General features: G+C 35.1%; 1 protein-coding gene and 1 non-coding gene across 4 annotated transcripts in view; both read left to right on the top strand.

Moving 5' to 3' along the window:
- The window catches only part of NALF1 (NALCN channel auxiliary factor 1), a 705,934-nt gene that overhangs the window by 548,456 nt on the left and 141,034 nt on the right, over positions 1 to 16,444 (top strand). The gene's annotated exons all lie outside the window — the stretch shown is intronic.
- Positions 1,560 to 1,628, top strand: LOC119627597 (small nucleolar RNA SNORD31). Its single transcript, XR_005243796.1, has one exon. It is a non-coding gene; the product is annotated as a small nucleolar RNA SNORD31 (small nucleolar RNA).

Raw genomic sequence — 16,444 nt, 5'->3', positions numbered from 1 at the left:
TGGGGTATTTTTTTTTTTTAATTCAAAAGGGAGAACAAAAGGAGTTAGAGAACAGATAGCATAATGATGACCCGTAGTTAATTTCTAGCACTGGATGATTGCTTTGTGTTTACTTAATAATAAGTCATCACAAGAATCCAAAATTAGTGTGTGTGGTCTGATGCCATGGATTATTTATGTTCTAAGACTTCTTTATGGTTTGTAATGAGGCATCGGACAAGGTGTATTATCCAGTCTTTTGGATAAGAGAGAGATATGTATGTAGATTTACCCATGTTACATGTAGGTGAGCATAGAGCTGTTTAAAGTTTATCCTAGAAAATGTTGAAAAGGAAAAATACCAACTTGAAGGGATAAGGAATTGCAGAGCATATACAAAAGAAGGTTGGATTCGCATGACCAGCCAATGGAAATAACTTATCCCTGGAAAAATACAGAGATCTCACCTGGGTTTAAGTAAAATCTTCACAAATACAAGACAAGGAGTCCTAGTTTAGCAAACACTCTATATCCATGATAAGCTATTAGGGTAGGTGGTATGGCTATAAAAAACAAAGAAACTAGGGGGTAAGGCTCCATTAATAGAGAAGAGAGGAAAAATCTCACTCTGCCTTAGTTGCTGTAATACGACAGAAATGAAATATATACCTTTTTTTTAGGTTTGGGAATTCTTATTTTAAACATGGATATAGATGGAACTGTGATGGAAAAAGCATTAACAGGTCCAGCGTCTCAAAATGATGCCACATTTGAAATGATTATTTTTGATAAGATGCCATTTAGGAGGACCTGGAGCTTTTTAGACACTTGAGAGGGTGCGTTACAAAAGACATTACAGGCAGAATCTGTGTAGTTCTAGACATGGGGCCAGGAGCAACCCATGGCAATTAGTGGAAACCAAAGTTCAGTTCAGGTTGAGTGCAACTTGTTAACCATGCAGAGATCTGAAAATGGCTGCTTTTTTATAGAAATAAAAATGGCAAACATCTCAATCCTCAGAAAGCCATCTCACTAATTATTCCTGAAATCTGTTTTAAATACCTAGAACAAACTTGCTAAGCTTAGTTTTTCCTTCAACTCACAAAGCAAATTTAATGTTTCCAGTGCAGATCAGGATGTTCTTCTAGCAGGGAAAATTGCACAAACTACAAGGAAATGATTAATACTCAATATCAATCTCTTGCAATGTTCTCATATTTTTTCTCAATATTCAGAAAAATAAAATTGCTTCTGTTCCTTTAGCCAGGCTGTTCTCTTCAACTCATTAATTTATCTTGGAAACTCCACTTTTCAAATTTAAAGGCCCCTCATTAGGATGGTGAATATTGATGGGAAAAAGTAAAATGACTACTTTACCCACAAAAATAAAAACATTTGCTATCCTTTTTTGATAAAGGTCTTCTAGATTTGCTTCGCCCACTTTAACTTTTTCTACGTATCTTAAAATTCAGTGTGCAATAATATTTTCAATTTCTCCACATTTTGGACTTCCTTAGCTTATTTCTATTCACATAAATTCTTTTTTATAAATGTTGATAGGAAATACCATTCTTAATGATATCACCAGTGATTAGATGAATACTGCCCCTTTCTGATCAATATGCGTGAAAGATATTTTCTGAGCTGTGAGCTTGAAAAATAAAAATACTTTTTAAAAGATATAATAGCTCCTGTTATGAAAATCTTATTAATATAAATTCAGAGATATTCACAGCCAAAAGGAGCATGGAGATCATAAGGTTATTAAGGTCATCTTATGCTTTTGTTATCTGAGGAAATCCTGCAATCGATAACAATGCAGTGAGTGAGTTTGTCCTGTCGTAGATTGTTTTCACAGGGCCTGGGATAGCGTACTTGGTGAATGTCCATAAACCGACATTCTCTACTCAAAGGAGCCCTGTTCTTTCAACAGTAATGATGCAGGGATTATAGGAATCACTCCTGATTATCTCAAGATTTGCTTTTTATTACCCATTCTAGGTTCATCGTGATTAACTATTTAAGATTATTTAGGTCCCTTGACCTCATTCTCTGAAACTAAGGAGTTGATGCAAGGAAATAAGAAAATGAGTCAAAGATTTGGAAGAAGTCCATTTGAAGTTGAGGGTTTTCCTGATTAACAGTGGAATGGGTCAAAAGAAGATTATTTTGTTGGTTACGTTTTTTTTGTTTGGTTGGTTGGTTTTGGTTTTTTGTGTTGGGGTGGGAGAAACTAAGGAAATAATTCCAAAGGAAAGGATTTTGATGGGGTGTTTTTCTCCTGAATTGTATAGTTTTCAGATTTATTTTAAAGGATTAAAATGGCCATGTTTTCTTACCACCAGCCAATGTCTGTTTATTTTATATGAACATATTTAAAAGACCCCCTAGAGAAGTGTATATATAGCATATAATTAGCAAGTCAAAAGACTGGAGGTTACCTTACCTAGAACATCCCTTCCATGTCTATACCTCAGTATACCATGGTTTTACCAAGAGGATTGAAGTTTATATCTGGTGCCTTGTTCTGTTCTTTAAGCTCCTGCTAAATACCTCAACTTTGGTGTGTCTCAAGTACTTCAAATTTCAGCCCTTTAAATTGACCTTGTGGTCATTCCATTAACTCCAGCTTCTCCTCATTGGATTAGTGATGGCTCTTTTCACCCATTCACCTAAGTTGGAATCCAAGCATCATAGAAAGTCTGAAAGTGATCAGGGGAGTCTGAGGGGAGGTAGAATGTAGTGGCTAAATGTACAGGCAGTGGTGTTCAACTGCCTCTGAGCTCACCATTTACTGACTGCATGAACTTGGACAAGTAATTTAAACCTTACAATATTCCTATTTATTCATCTGTATAAGCTGATAATATTAAAACTTACCTTATATAGTTATGCATATTTAATGAATTAATGATTATCTTAAATATTTATATGTGTTTCTTTTTATATTTATGAACCTCTAAGAACAAGGCAGAAAAGAGCATAAGCACTTTCTTCTCATATCTAATTAATCACCAATTTTAAACAAATTCACTCCTTATATTGAGTCTTTATCTGTTCCATCCTGTTTATCCAGTGGTGTTCCTGGCTGTCAGTGCTTGAATTCAGGCTCTTGTCATATCTCCATCAAATATTGCAATTGTCATTTTATTAACCTTCCCACTTTTGGTCTTTCCCTGAATACATCCTTTATGCTCCTAGCTGAGTGATCTTCCAATATATTAATATACATCTAATCACAGCATTCTTTTATCCCATGTTCACCAGTTCAACATTCTTTTGTGACTCATTTTATCACTAACGCCCTCCACCCCAACCCTGATGGTTTTGATGGGATGTTTATGATGGCCAGAGGACCAGTTGGCCCAGCTCTAACTCTTGGCACATTCTCCCTCACATCTTTCAATCAAACAATGCTGAGAGACACCTGTCTCCATCTTTGAGCACCTTTTTAAGATATTAGGACAGTGACTCAGCAAACTGAATTCCCTGAACTCTGCCGCTGAACCAGAATTTTCCGGACAATTTTAAGTCTATGTAAGAAACATGTATGTAAGATGAGTCTTGGAAAAATAAATTCACTTACTTAAAAATTGACATACAAAGGGCAGCAATTATACTATATGCATTGTGCTTGCTTTATGCCATATGTGGACCATGTCGATTGAATCTTTATTGTTTTATGGATTTTATTTAAACCATTCTCTGTTAATGAACCTTTAGTTTGGCCCTATATTTTTGCTCTATGATCAATGTCACCATGAACATTCTTATGCATAGTCCTGCCTATATGTGCAAGAACATTTGTGGGAAAAATAGTAAAAGTAGAATCATTGTGGCAAAGGGTGTGCATGTTCAAAATGTTGATGAGTATTTGCAAGTTGCACTATCAAGAGGCAGCCCCCGTTTCTAGTCCCGCCACAATACATGAAAGTTTCCATTATTCCTCTCATTCCGCTCAAAGTATATAGGCTTTTTAATTTAATGTGTAGAAATCTAAATTCCCTTCTGAAAGTCATACTTTATAAATGCTGTCTCTCTCCTTAATATATTTTTAAGGTTTGAAAAAAGCGGTACTCATAACATGGCTCACCATAGAATGAATTACAGTTTTTTGCAATTTGCAAGCATTCGATAACTTAGTAACTTACAGAGCCATGTTATGGCAATGACACATTGTGTGAAAAAGATACGAATACGAATTCTAGCTTACCATTTTATTTAAAGCAGGAATTGCACAGTTGATAACAAACAGGTGAAAATTTTCAAAAAGCTTTGTTTGTTATGTTTTGAATGATGTTGACTCGATTCACATATTTTTTCAGAAAACTCATTTGTAAATAATTCCTTAGAACTTTTTTAATAAAATGAAACAAAATTAATTGAAAAAAAGATTATTTGCTTCCTTTGCTTTTTTGTGACAGAGTTCTTATGCTCAGTCATATCTCATTATCATACTTGCATGCCTCTTATGGAAAGCAGTGATAGAAAAATTTGAGAATCTTCACTGATGCTATTGGATTTTGAATGCTTTCTAAGCATTTTTATTCCAAAAATTTAACATTTTAATGCTCTACTCAAATTGTTTGTTAGTTGGTTTTGTTTCTTTTCTTTAATTACCTTGGATATTTGCTGATATTTTATTTTTCAGAAAATTCTATATCTTATGTTTTAATGCTTCATTTTATCTCAATTTTATCTCATTGTTTTATCTCAGTTTTTCTAGATAACTCCCAGATATCTTGTCTTTGTGGTGTGGATATTATAATTTAATTATTTTTAGTAAGTTATTTTTTACATATTATAAACCTTCATATGTTACGTGCTACTATTTCTTATAATAGTCTAGTATATGCGCTTAAGTTAAGAATTAAAGGTCTAAATCAAACTAGAAATGTCATCTGTTCTATGCGTTTCTTACTTCTTCCAAATTAAGATTGAATATTGTGTTTTAGAATCAGAATTTGGGGATAGATTGGTTTTAAAACTTGCATCTAAAGATTATTCCCAGGAATTCTGCATGTTTTTAAACCTCTAATTTGTTTAAACCTCCCACATATAAAATTGTTATAGACAAAATGGATAAAAGTCAATACCTCTCTCAATGGGATCATAGAATGGTTTTATTAAAAATCGGTGATTGGCACCCCAGTACAGATATGCTTTAATGGTAGTTTATTAAAGATGTATGAAAATGTATTGTTAGACACATATGCGTGTCTCAATAAATGATTTTATGCATGGGTTGTCTAACTCTTGAAAATAGTTTTTTACAATCTTGATTCTGCTTCTAGATAATCTTTCATTTTGCTAAGTTTTGTCACAGATGATAAAAGAGTAAGTGTAAAACTAAGTATTATTTGAGTTCTTGCAAAATCAGAATTACAGTCTTGGTTACTAACGTTTCCACAATAATGTTAAGCAAGTTGTATATCTCCTAAATAGCAATCAATAGTTTTTCTCATTTCCTAGAAAAGATCTTTCATTTACATTTCTAAAAATATGTTTAAGTGTTTGGTTTTCAGTAGTTCCCATGTATTGCTTATTGTGATCATTGCAATGATGACTTAATTGAAGATTTAGGTGTTATTCTTTGACCAGAGTATATGTAAAATTAGCCGGTTGCAAGTAAGTCAGCAATAAGCAGAAGAAGTAGATTCTTAAAAACAGAAAACTACAGCTTTAAGTCCTAAGACTTATCTTAAGATATTTTGGGCTTCAATTCATTTATCATTTTTATTGGAAAGAGATATGCTCATTTCTACTACTTTAGAAGAAAGAAGCCAAAAACAAAAATAATTTTAAGCAAAGAGAGATGCTAAACACTTAAAAAACCCTGCTCAGTAAAAATAGAGAGGCAAGCTGAGCATAGAAAAGAACTGCAAAAATGTTCGTGGCTCACTCTTGGTAACGGTGAAAGACCTAAAAGGATTACGTTTCAATTTCTCATATAGAAAACACTTATTCAAAAGAAAATCTAAAAAGAAAAGGAAAACCCAAAAAGGTACCTTGGAAATTGCATTTGCTCAGTGCCAATATGAAATTGCCTGTAGTTTTTATGTATTTTACATTTTATGGCAAAGTAAGTATCCAAGAGAAAGCACTAAAGGTAGATTATAAAAGACTTTCCAAGTCAGTAAGAGAAAGCTACACATGCAATAAGAAAATATTATTTTTTAAATATCCAGTGAAAAGCAGTGTTTTAACAAAGGGAGTTTGGCTGTATCCATCACATGGGTATGGGATGAGTATTAGAAGGTAATATTTAGTGCAGAGAGTCCAGCTCAGAGGGATAAGGGTGAAGCTGAGTACATCTTTATACTTACTGTATGCAAATGAATAGTAGTAGAATTCTTTAATTCTTTCACTTTTTAAATTTTGATACAAAGAAAGGGCATTCAGAAAGTAGCCAATATGAAAGAAAAGGTCATATTTTAAATTTTGTTCAAGTTGAATTTAATTTAAAGTGAGAGCTGAGAATTCTTACAGAGTAGTTAACTGTTGGAGCATATTGTGAGAATCCACAGGGTAACCCCCTTAGGAGTATTTGGGTTGATATTGTCATAGAAAATGAAGGAGCACAGTGAAAATGCTTTCAGATTCATTACCTTATTCCACCACCACCAGATGACAACTTTACGGCTTTGATTCCACTATTTGAACTGTGTGAGCTTTCATTCATCGATTCGTTTCTCAATTCAGCTAATCTTCTCAAGTGCCTGTTAAGTGTTTTGCATTGTGCTATGCACTGAAGATGCTAGCAGTTAATAAACAGGATTCCTTCCAGGGCAGAGAGTCTAATGGGGAACATAAATGGATGAAAGATAATGAAACCCTGTGGGATGAGCTCAGTGGCCAACAAAGTGTCTACCTAACCAAGACTAGGGCAGGAGGAAGTTTTCAAGAGAAAATTACGTTAATGCTGAGATAATTGGAATAGGACGCTTGGAAGAGTCAAGAGTACATTCTACTCAAGGGAGGGTCATGTATGAGGGGGTAGGAGACAGATGGGGTAAAATTGTTCAATGTAGGATCTAAAGGAAAGTAAATCTTTCTGAATAATCAAGATGAGGGTGGAACTAGGGAGAAGAGAACAGGGAGTATAGACAGTGGTGCAAAATAAAACTAAGAAGGTCTAAGTAGGGGCACTCCTAGAGTCTCATTAAGAAATTAGCACATTATCCTAAGGCAAGGAAAAAAATGGAAGAACTCGCATTTGTAGCAGATTATTCAGACCATTAGGTGGAAAGTGGATTCCAGAAGGCCAGCTGGGAGCCTAAAGCCTTATTAGAAAGTGATCCTAGAGTTCTAGGATGAGATGCCGATGGCCTTTGCAGGGGTAGTGATTGTGGGGCTGGAGAGAAACAGAGTAGACATGAGAGACGTTTAGAAAATGGTAAGGTGGTAAATCACAGTCAGTGACTTGTTGTACTTTTTTGTTTCCTTGTTCTAATTTTGCTTTAAAGTTATTTTAAGTTGTAGTTATTGTGAACCAAAAGTATCTGAGACAGGTCTCCACCAATTTAGAATGTGTATCTTGCCAAAGTTAAGGACGCACCCCTGACACAGCCTCAGGATATCCTGACAACATGTGTCCAAGGTTTGGGGGACATAGCTTGGTTTTATACATTTTAGGGAGACATGAAACATCAATCAATATGTGTAAGATGTACATTGGTTCGGTCTGGAAAGGCAGACAGCTTGAAGTGGAGGCCTGCAGGTCATAGGTAGATAATAGACAAAAGGTTGCATTCTTTTGAATCATTGATCAGCCTTTCAGTAAATACACAATTTACATGTGAGAGGAGGCTAGAGGAATACTCACTTTTGCCTTAGACAGGCCCAGTGAATCTACATTTTTACATAAGCAATAGGGTAGAGAAAACAATCAGATATACATTTGTCTCAGGTGAGCAGAGGGATGACTTTGAGTTCTGTCCTTTGTCCCGCATCTGTGAAGACGGGCTACCAGTTTACATTGCCAGGGTGAAATCCAACAGAATTGTTTTAGGGTAAAGATCTTGAGGTCCACAAGGAATTTTCTTGTGGACAAATTGTGAGGGAGGTATGTGGTTATTTTTCATTGTTGTTTGCTTGTTTTTAATCTTTGTAGCTATCTTATTTAGGAATAAATTGGAGGCAGGTTTGCCTGACATAGTTCCCTGCTTGACATTTCCCTTTGGTGTAGTGATTTTGAGGTCCAGAAATTTATTTTCCTATCACATTATGATTAGTGTCTTTTCAATCTGAAAACTCATGCCTTGAGTCCTGGAAAACACATTGTTGTTTTTAAAAAAAAAAAAAAAATCCTCTTTCTTTTTCCCTGTGTTCTATATTTTTGGGAGTTTCGTGAGTTGGTTGTCTCCTATTCTTAATCCTGTTCTTGGTCATTTCTTTTGCTTTTTTTTTTTTTTTTTTTTTTTTTTCTTGCTTTCCAGAGATTTCTCCATTTTTATCTTCCAAGTATTCTATTTTTAAAAAAATTCCAACAATTACATTTTAAATTTCCAAGAGATCTTCTTCTCTAGTTTATTCACAATACTTAGTGTTTATGTTATGTTGACAATTTCTCCAAGTTTTCCTTTCTTGGTTTATTTTGCTTTCAGTCTCTTTATGTAGGGAGCTTTCCTCAAATATCTTGTGATACTTATTTAGTTAAGAGTAAGGCACTTAAATAGCGGATTGGATAATTTTATATTGGTAGGTGAGAATTTTCACATCTTTCCAGAGTTCTCTGTGCAAATTCCCCAGAGTGGCCACTAACTTGAGTTAAGCTTTCTTACCCCTTCTCCATTTTCTTTTATTTCTTCATGTGTTGTGATTCTTCATGTGTTAGATCTCTCTTAATTTCACAAAAGATGTAGGGTTCTACTCTGATTTTCCTTGATGTTATTACTATGATTTCTAAGTACAGAAAACAGTTTTGGAAATGTCTAATTTTGCAGTCTTAAACCAAATGTCTGCTGTTCAATAATTTTTAGGCTTTTATTGAACGCTTTTTGGGAAACTCTATTGTGATGATTTAGCTCATTAATTATTTTTATCATATCATTATTAAATATAATGTAATTTAATACATGATTAAATACAGTTTAGTGTTAAGAAAATCCTTTTGTCTAATGGACTACAGCCTTTACATCTAAGCCAGTAAAACTCTGTGTACAAAAATGAATACTTTATTTATTAGAAAGTTTAAAAGTTCTGAGATACTAGGTGTTTTAAGAGCTGACAATTTTCAAATTGAAGAAACAATATCAATCCTTTTAATTTTTAGATAGCTCTAGAACTGACATACAGTTTTAATGGTAGTTAAACTTGATGGTAAACATGTTTATCTTTAAAAGAAGCATGCTGGGATGGAACAGGAATTATCTTTCTGTACAAGACATCCTTTACTGTTCCTTTTATAATGTAGACTGTAGATGAAGTACCTTCAAGCAAAAAAAAAATTACAAACAGTACTGATAGTGGAGACAGGAACAGCTGAGGAGCTATCTCATTTCTTGGAAAAAAAAAATGTGTTATAACGTCATTCAGGATATTTGGCCAGCTCTGAGTTTCTTTTCTTAACAAGTTGATACCTTTTTTTCCTAGCCATATTTTCTAATGTCTCACTAGTCTTTTCACTCATGTGTGGTCTTAAATAATCCAGATGGCTTGGCACTATGGCTCCCGTGTGTAATCCCAGCACTTTGGGAGGCCAAGGCGGGTGGATCATCTGATGTCAGGAGTTTGAGACCAGCCTGACCAACATGGTGAAACTCCGTCTCTACTAAAAATACAAAAATTAGCCAGGCGTGGTGGCGGGCGCCTGTAGTCCCAGTTACTTGGGAGGCTGAGACAGGAGAGTCACTTGAACCCGGGAGGCAGAGGTTGCAGTGAGCCAAGATCACGCTATTGCACTCCAGCCTAGGCAACAGACTGAGACTCCATCTAAAATAATAATAATAATAATAATAATAATAATAATAATAATAAATGATTTGTGTTTTGTGATAAAGTGGTTGATATGTGTCCATAACTCAATATACAAAGAAAACCAGGATTTTATTGTTGTTCCTCTTCTAGTTATTTTTAACATTATTTTCATGTCAAGAGTATCACCTTTCTACTTTATATTTGATGTAATGAAATTTATGGTAATACTTTGGTGATACTTTAATGTAAAAACATTATTGGTGTAAAGAAAACTACTTATTTTTTTCAATGTTTTAGGAGAAATCACTTTTTTTTTTTTTTTTTTTTTATGGCATCTCGCTCCATCTCCCTGGCTGGAGTGTACTGGCATGATCTTGGCTCACTGCAACCTCCGCCTGCCGAGTTCAAGTGATTCTCCTGCCTCAGCCTCCCAAGTAGCTAGGTGCCCACCACTATGCCTGGCTAATTTTTGCATTTTTAGTAGAGACAGGGTTTCACCATGTTGGCGAGGCTGGTCTTGAACTCCTGACCTAAAGTGATCCGCCTGCCTCGGCCTCCGAAATTGCTGAGATTACAGATGTGAGTCACCGCATCCAGCCCAGAAGTTACATCTTATTACCTCAAGTATCCAGACATTAAAAGCTAAACACACACACACACCAAAAAAAACAAAACCTAACACAACATTTGCATACCAACTTATTGGTAGCACCATGTGGAACTGGCATCTGGGATGTTTGAGCTAATACGTCAGAGTATTCTGCTTTTAAAATGAGGAAATAAAATAGCTATAAAGAACTGCTTAAAAGGAATCTTTGCTACTGTAAAACTTTGAGGACAAATATTAGAATTTTAAAATTATTTAAAAGAAAATACTCTGTACTACCACCAACATGAAGTTGAAATTTAAGCTACATACTAACCAAATCCATTAAATAAGCAATGTGCTTTTAGAGAATTTACTATGTGTTCCAGCTATATTATAGTCAGTTCTCTGGTGAGCAAAATGTTAATTGAGACTCAGAATTGAGAATAAGCACACAAAATGGGGCTAATTCTATCTGCTAACCACCAGTCTCTACATTAAGTTTAAGCCACACTGCCTCGTATTTGAATGTGTTCTTCAGCTCAACCTTCCTTGCACCTGTTCCTCCCGTGAACCTTCATGTAGACGTCTTACGAGGATAATGCTAGTTCATTAAATGTCAGCTCACATTTTTCCCAATGTGTATGGGAACTCTGACGTTGCTTGCCTGTGTATGATTCTTATTTGCCTCAGGACTTTTCTCAGAATTTTAAGAAAAGTAAAATGGTAGTGATCACACTCGGGCATTTAGAAGCAGGAATAGTTTTGGTCATAATTCAAGTGGTCAAGAACTCTGTATGCCAGTGAATGTGACAGAGAAATCGGAAGAGATGAGTGACATCATACTGAAATCCACTTTGTCCAAGTCTTTTGTTTCTAACCTCTTCTGTGTACAGAGAAAGTATGTCACCAAAGACAAGTGTTCCTTTTACTCATTGTTGTATTGTTTATTCATTCATCAACATTTTTTGAGGGCCTACCAGGTTTCAAACAGACAGAAAAGCGAGTAAGATGACGTACTCACCATTAATGAGCTGCCTGCTTCGTTAAAAGTAGAGTTAAATAGATAAATAGACATGTACATTTATATTGTAATAGTGCCATTGTAGAAGACAGATACACAAGCAGACAAAACTTATTTGATCTACAGCTCAAATGCCTTCCATTGAATTAGAAATCAAATAAACTCAACACCTCAAATAATGTTTTTCAGGAATTAAAATAATGAGCAGATAAGACAGAGTTGAAGCCTGAAGAGCCTGCTAAGGCAGGAAAAAGGAATGTCTGGCTGCCCATTTGCAGGCATTGGCTTGAGAAAAACAACCTATAGGTTATCTCTGCTCTAGCAGGCCATCATTCTGCTAATGTCAGTCATGTTGCAATTATCTGTGGTTAATAATTTTCATATTCAGGATTGATTTTTCAGGAGAGACACTGGCTTGATTTCATTGCAATTGAGGTTGAATATATTTTCAATCACTGTTTGAGCACTTCTATTTCCTTTGTGCCAAATTATTGTTTCGTGCCCTTTATCCACTAATTTTTACAAACATAGACAGTATATTTATAATTCATTGAAAACTACTGGCAATTTTGCCTATGGTTACCAATATTTCTCAATTTCTTTTTAAAATTTTGGCTATGATTGCTACGGACATTCAAGAACTAAAGTATAGAAAAGCATAGACGCAAAATACAAAAAAGTAGTACAGATATTTAATGAGATTTCCAGTGATTTCCTGGGTACAAAATAATGGAGGAATGCAATGCCATTAGCACTTGTATTTATTACCCCCACACACACCCAGTACACTGATATTATACTACGGGTGTCACATGACGTATTTTATAATATTAATGGCTCTATAGAAGATAATCATGACAGCATTAATGCTAGTTGTAAATTACATCACAAGTTACAGTCTAATATATCACTTTGAGGTAATTAACTGCCCATGATCGTGAATCATAGCAAGATTATATATCCACTTCCAATATTTGTATTAAGTGAACACAGATTTTCTTTAAGTGTATTGTAAGTACTCTTTAGCAGTTAGTCACAAAACCATTTTGTTTATGTTAAAGATGACTTAATCCTCTTAATTGTTAAAGGGTGAATTGTCCTTAGTGCCACAAAGAATGATAAAGAACAGTAAAGCCTTAAGACTGATTCCATTTCCTTGTTCAATTTTCTGTTATCCATTTCAATGCCATTATAGCACTAACAACTTTTTTTTTTAATAAAAAAGGAATCATCTAGCTACTCAGGAAGCTGAGGCAGGAGAATCGCTTGAACCCGGGAGGCGGAGATTGTAGTGAGCTGAGATCGCACCACACCACTGCATTCCAACCTGGGTGACAGAGCGAGGCTCGGTCTCAAAAAAAAAAAAAAAAAAAAAAAAAGGGAATCATCCAAATGAATCAAATGAACAAATGAATCAGAAAATATGATCCTCACTTTAAGTTAGTTTTTTCTGCCTAATTCAGGGATGCCATCCTGATGACAGTGCCTGGTAGTCAATTAAACTATAACTTTCTTCTTTCCCTCTCTGTTCTCTCATATCTGTGCCAAGTAATAGACATCTTGGGATCTATAATGTAGATAATACTGTTGTCATGGCAAACTGAACAGAAAACAAAACATTCTTCCTCATTAGTAACAGGAAAGGGGGATCACTACGCACAACAGAAGCCCAGGGCCACTGGTTCACCAGTGTGGCTGCATATTGAGCTTAAAAATTGTGGATGCTGGTACCACCCCCACAGGCTTCTTATTTAACTGGTTCTTGTTTAAGGGTATGCAGTGAGGACACTGGGATTTCCATCCTCCCTAGGTGAGTCTAATGGCAGTAAAGGTTGTGAATAACTGGTCTAAGGTTTTACGCTTCGTTCACCTGTGGGCACACTTTCTATTAAAATGATTAAGAGTCCCAGAAATAGCATGGCTTTGATTAGAAGAATGGGCACATCTGCCTTAGAAGTAAATGGACTTAGAAATATTTTCATATTATTGTTTCAAATATCATAGAATAATTTATTATCAAATAAATTATTTCATTTTATTAAGAAAAGAAACATATGGAGTCAGGCATTTCAGTTGAGACTTCCCGTAGCAAAAACGTGTTTTGGGTTTTTGTTGTTGTTTTGTTTTGGTTTTTTGAGAAAAGCTCTCACTGTCACTGCGGCTGAAGGGCAGTGGTGTGCTCACTGCAAACCCAACCTCCCGGGCTCAAGCCATTCTGCCACCTCAGCCTCCAAAGTAGCTGAGACTACAGGCAGGCACCATCATACTCAGCTAATTTCGTTTATTTTTTGTAGAGACAGGGTCTCACCACATTGCCCATGTGGGTCTCAAACTTCGGGGCTCAAGCAATCCGCTCCCCTCAGCCTCCCAAAGTGCTGAGATTACAGGCATGAGCCGTCTTGCCTGGCTGACATGGTACTTTGACAAACAAGTTACTCTTAATTCTTATGGTAAAAATATCAGGTAACATTTTTTTTCTACCAGTTTTTTAATTGAAAATAAAATATTCATTTTTGTTGTGGCCACAGTTGCTATTAACAGAACATGATCAGAGCTACTTCCTTTGATCCTCAAAATGGTAAATGACAGCTTATTCAACCCTAAGTGTTTGCAAATCACTGAACTATCAGATTTCATTATTAATACCAAATCATCACTGATACCAAATAATAACAAAATCATTGCCGGAATTCAGACATAAAAATTACAGTGGAACCCGATGGTGGGCTTTGACTGCTGCTATACAATCCTCAAGTCTGTTACATCAGCCGCAGATGGGAGGCGGGAACATCTTTGTGATTTGGTTCCATTACCACGGTCCAATAGCAATCATGTCAATGTGAGAAGTCATATCATGTTGTTTTTGTGGTTGTCGCTTTTGTCTGTCTGGTGGCTTTTCTTTGGTTTTGAAGAAGAAAGAACTCTTTGAGTTATAATAAATAATTATGGGACAATTTTAAATTTATAATTCTAGAAATTTTCAAACACATATAAAGAAGTAAGAATGGAACTAACGTGGTTTTATTCACACATCACTAATCTTCAGTAGTTATCAACATTCTGCCATTCTTATTTAGTTTGTACCTCCACCCACTCCCCTCACCCCTAGTTGATTTCTTATTATTTTACAGTGTTTAAGGTAAAAATTACATCCATCAAAATGCGTACATCTTAGCAGTACCATTTTGACAAATGGAGGTTCTGGTGTAACCTACACATTTCCACAACATAAAGCACTTTATCTTCCAAAGTGTCTCCCTCTTATTACTTCCCACTCAGTCCTCAAACTCCAGAGTCAGCCATTGCTCTTATGTTTCTACCTTGGATTATTTTTCCTTTTCTAGAATTTTAGATGTAAAGAAATATGCAGTGTGTATATATATATTTATTATATATATTATATATATATAAATATGCAGTATATATATATATTTGTGTTGGACTTCTTTTGCTCAATGTAAAGTCTGTAAGATTCATTCATGTTGTTTTAAGTGTCACTACTTCATTCCTTTTTATGGCTGTACCGTATTCAGTGAGACCATGTGGGTTAGTCTGGCAGCGCCATGACATTGTACGGGACTCAGGCTCTTTTCTGCCATCCTCACTGTGTCAGAGTTAGAATTTCATGGAGTACAAACATTATCCTCTGATGACAACATCTAAAGCATAAGCAGAAGATGAGTTTAAAGACTTTGAGATTTTTAACTTAATATGAGTAAATACAATTAGCACTTGTATAAATAAAAAAAAAAGGTTGTGGATATAATGATGCCATTTGTTTTAGAAATCCCATTATTGCATAAGCAATCAGCATTTTTAACTTCAGCATTTTAATTACCAAAACCACCTTTACTCTGAAGTTTCTCAAGAAGGAACTGATAAATATGAGATTTTATGACTTATTATGTTGTTTTCTTTAATGCAATCAGCCTAAAGAGAGTGAAGAAAAAAAATATGCTTTTTTGGGGTTTCTAAAGCAAAGTGCTGGACACATTGTGCAGATGTTGTGAGTATCTCTAACTCTGCAAGGAGCTGTGATTTACTAACTTACAACCAGCTAATTGGGGAGTGTGAGGCTATGACTATAAGGAGTAAGCAGAAGTTTGAATGGAAATGTTGATTTTGTTCAAGCAACTGTTATTCTGAAAACTATTGGTCACGTTCATTTTAAGAGCTTATTATCACCACACAGACTGAAAAATCTCATTTGGTTATTGTCATTTTATATTAGAAAAAAGACTCCAACAAGACCTCCTAAGACTTTTGCATTTATTTTCCAGGAGTTAGCCTGTGTTCATAATTACTTAATGGTCTTTAGTGTGTTCACAGAATAATAACAACAGTGGTAAATAATACATAACATTTGCATAGAGCTACCAAGGTGGCGAGGCCCTGAACTCTGTCTAGCAATTGACATTCTTATCACTGCCATCTCGTTGACACTGCTCCCTTGGCTGACCAAGATCTTGTGGATGTACTTTCTCACTTAACTGTCTCCTTTAATTGGATTTTTTTTCTCCTGCTCTTAAGTGTAATTATTATCCACGTATTTTAAGAAGCAGTAGACTAGGAATGAGAAAATAAAATTTCAGGTCTTGGATCCACATTTTAAACATTTATGGTGGATGTCATTAAACCTCTCAAGCTGTTTCTGCAGTTATACAATGAGCATGTTCATATTTTCTTTGTTAATTCCACAGATTGCTGTCGTTATCAGTTGAGATAACACATGCAAGTTCTTTAAAGTAAAATGCAAGCTCGAGACACTGCACTTACTATGCTGAATTCAGTGAATTCGTCTACTTTTACAATTCCTCTTGTACAATTCCTACTTTTACAATTCTCTCATTTATTTGTTGATGACTCCTAAATTCAAAACTAAATATTTTAAAACTTTTGGCACAAATTCCAATTTTTACTTTCAGAACTTACATGTC

The sequence above is a fragment of the Chlorocebus sabaeus genome, chromosome 3, assembly GCF_047675955.1.
Source record: "Chlorocebus sabaeus isolate Y175 chromosome 3, mChlSab1.0.hap1, whole genome shotgun sequence".
NCBI classification, from domain to species: domain Eukaryota; kingdom Metazoa; phylum Chordata; class Mammalia; order Primates; family Cercopithecidae; genus Chlorocebus; species Chlorocebus sabaeus.
The sequence above is the reverse complement of the archived record's forward strand: the minus strand, read 5'-3'. Positions and strand labels throughout refer to the sequence as shown.